Source organism: Octodon degus, unplaced genomic scaffold, assembly GCF_000260255.1.
Source record: "Octodon degus isolate 3935 unplaced genomic scaffold, OctDeg1.0 scaffold00042, whole genome shotgun sequence".
NCBI lineage: Eukaryota > Metazoa > Chordata > Mammalia > Rodentia > Octodontidae > Octodon > Octodon degus.
In genome coordinates, this window is record NW_004524618.1 from 2927541 (window position 1) to 2931065 (window position 3525).

The 3525-nt window shown below is 48.7% G+C and overlaps 1 pseudogene; it reads left to right on the forward strand.

The window, feature by feature from the left end:
- The first annotated feature begins 626 nt into the window (after nt 1–626).
- On the forward strand, nt 627–1273 carry LOC105742218 (annotated as a pseudogene).
- Nucleotides 1274–3525: the final 2252 nt, after the last annotated feature.

Sequence of the window (3525 nt, forward strand, 5' to 3'; positions counted from 1 at the left end):
GGTTTTGTCTCATCCAGATTTAAAGCTATTCCACCTGCCCAAGATAAAAATGCCTGGTGTCTATCAAGAGTCTTTAGATAGAACCTCTGGAGAGTATCTCTGACTGCCGGTCAACAATATGATCTCTTAGGAGACCAGGGAGATGGCTCAGTGAAATAACTGAGTGCAGGGGCCTGAGTTCAATCCCCAGTTTTTTGTTTTTTGTTTTTAATACAACCCCTTTCAGCCTGAAGAAGGAGATAACACAGAAGACAAGATACCTTACAACTGTGGGAGGCATGGATGCTCCTACCGCGGGCCAGACCTAAAGAACAAAGATCAAACAAATGCTGACCTCCCTAAAGATTGGCATCCCAGATTGATCATCACCCTCAGGGAGCCATAAGAATCATTAATCCGACTACTACTGGATGTCTACTTGATAGAGTCCTGTTTTACATTCATGCCCGCTTGCTACATGACTCGCTTCCCCATTTGGTCCTGGACTTAATCAATTTTACCTGAGCAATGGTGCGTGTAATCTCATTGGTTGACCATAGTTTTTCCCACCCCACATTCACCTAAGCAAGTTTCCATGTTCTCCACCTTAGCCACGCATGATTTTACACTATAAAGGTCCCCGGAACTCTTTCCAGCCAACGCCGAGCAATGGGCATCTCTCGGGACAATTGGCACAAGCGCCGCAAGACCGGGGGCAAAAGAAAGCCTTATCACAAGAAGCGGAAGTGTGAGCTGGGGCGCCCTGCTGCCAGCGCTAAGATTGGTGCCCGCCGCATACACACAGTCCGACTTCGAGGAGGCAACAAGAAGTACCGAGCCCTGCGGCTAGATGTGGGAAACTTCTCCTGGGGCTGAGTGTTGTACTCAAAAAACAAGGATCATTGATGTTGTTTACAAGGCATCCAATACCGAGCTGGTCCGCACCAAGACCTTGGTGAAGAACTGCGTTGTGCTCATTGGCAGCATGCTGGGCCAGCAGTGGTACGAACCCCACTATGCACTGCCCCCGGGCCGAAAAAAGGGGGCCAAGCTGGCTCCTGAGGAGGAGGAGATTTTAAACAAAAAACGATCAAAGAAAATTCAAAAGAAGTATGATGAAAGGAAAAAGAACGCCAAGATCAGCAGTCTTCTGGAGGAGCAGCTCCAGCGGGGCAAGCTTCCTGCCTGCACTGCATCGCGCCCAGGCCAGTGCGGCCGAGCAGACGGCTGCGTGCTGGAGGGCAAAGAGCTGGAGTTCTAGCTGAGGAAAACCAAGGCCCGGGAAGGCAAATAAACCTTCCCTCCTGGTTTAACTCATGTAACAAAGTTGTTTATTGTTCTAAAAAAAAAAAAAAAAGTCCCTGGAAGAGACAGCTTCCCAGGGATAACCCACTCGGGCTTCCCCTCCTGTCGCTCTCTCAGACAAGAGCTTTCTCTCCCCCAATAAACATATTCTACTCATAACCTCCATTTGTTCCTAAAACTCATTCTTGGGTTTTAGAGAACACAAACTCGTCCAGGTCAGGTCGGGAGATCATTTTCCCCCCATATCATTTGGAGGTTCTCCGCATCATTTGGAGGTCACCCATCCGAGATCAGTTTTTCTCCCTATCACTTTCCTCCATCGTGGGGTAATAAATCTAATTCCCCCTTCATAGTCTGGGTCAATGATTTCTTTTGTTGTTGTTTTGAGACAGGGTCTGCCATGTTATTCAGGAGGCTGGCCTTGAACTCACTCTGCAGCCCAGGCTAGCCTCAAACCCACAGAGATCCTCCTGCTTCAGCCTGTCAAGTGCTGAGCTTACAGGTCTATACTACCATGCCCAGCTGAATCTTCTTTTTTAGGTCGGTTACTTAGAGGCTGAGGACCCCAGAATGACCAGAGGAAAGTCTTTGTCCATTTCAGTGATGCTACCATTGGGCTTTCTGGTACCCACTCTCCTCCCCAACGAAGACTTCTAGGCCCACAGGGCGTAAGGTTGAAGGACCAGGAAGCAAAAATGTTGCTAGCGAGTTGCTAGAGGTAACAGTGTGTGGTGCTCGCCACGCCCACCTGCTTCCTGGGTGTAGGGGGACAGCAGCACAGGAGACGCTGCCAGTGAAGCGCGGGCCGCCTCCTGGTGCTCACCAGCTGGCCGCCACTCTAAGCTCATCTTCAGAAAGCCATTCCACCTTTCCCTGAGTCCAGCCACTTCTGGAGCATAAGAAACATGGTGAGAACATGGTGAGAACAGGCTCACGAGCATGAGCCTACCACCTCACTTCTTTTTGTTTTTAAATTTTATTTATTTATTTATTTGTGTGTGTGGCCAGCTCAGCCCACCAGGGGGCGGGGCTGGCTGGCATGTGGTGCTGGGGGATCAAACCTCGATCCCTGTGCTTTGCTAAGCTTGTTCTAAGAAGGTGCTTTAGACCACTGAGCCTCTCACCAGCCCACCTCACTTCTTTGGCCATGAAATATGCTCTTTGGTCAGAGGCCACCTGTGTGGAATGCCGTGAAGGCACCCCACACAAGGGCTGCAGTGGAAGACCAAAGAAAGCACCCAGCTCTGGGGAAAAAGTCCAAGATGCCTTCTGCACGAGGAGGCACTAGACGGCACCTTGAAGAGTGAGTGGAATCAGCTTACTGAAAACCAGCCGAGCACGGAGTCTGGTGATGTCAGCCAGCATGGTGAATGCCCGGAGGTGTGCAGCAATTCAGAGAAAGTAACAGGCGGCTGGTACAGCTTAGAGGCGAAACACTTACTTGGCATCCAGGAGGCTGAGGCAGGAGGAGTTCCCTGAGTTTGAAGTTAGCCTGGTTCAAATAGCGAGTTTAAGTCCAGCCTAAAGTGCACAGTGAAACCCTGTCTCAAACAGAAAAGAAAAGGAAAAAAAGGCTCTGGGTTAGATTCCCCACATTATGGAAAAATTTAGATGGAACTGTCAGAGATGTGACTAAAGCATAGAGACTAAATAATTAAGGAAAAGGAAAGGAAAGGAAAGGAAAGGAAAGGAAAGGAAAGGAAAGGAAAGGAAAGGAAGAAAGGAAGGGAGGGAGGGAGGGAGGGAGGGGCCAAGGAGTTTGAAAGACAGAACTGTGGATAGATTATAGATCCAGTGACAGGATCAGTTGTCTGCATTTGCGTATTGTAAGGATTACGGGGCAAATGCTAATAAATGCCGGGCCCCAGGGAAAGATTCAGACTGCATCAGAAGTAAAAAGCTTTGTGCTTCCAAGCACACCACCAGCATGACGCAGAAACTCTCGGAAGGAGGGAAAGCACTTGCAAATTGTCTGCCAAATACACATCAGTGAGGGCTTAGTAGCCAGGATTTACAGAGAAAACTAAATAGCCCGGTTTAAAAATAAGAAAAGAGCCGGGGATGTAGCTCAGTGGCATAGTGCCTGCCTGGTAAGTGCAAGGTGGTGGGTTTGATTTCTGTTACAAAAAAAAGGAAGAAGAAGAAGAACAAGAGGAAGAGGAAGAGGAGGAGGAGGAGAAGAAGAAGAAAAAGAAGAAGAAGAAGAAGAAAAAGAAGACGAAGAAGAAGAAGAAGAAGAAG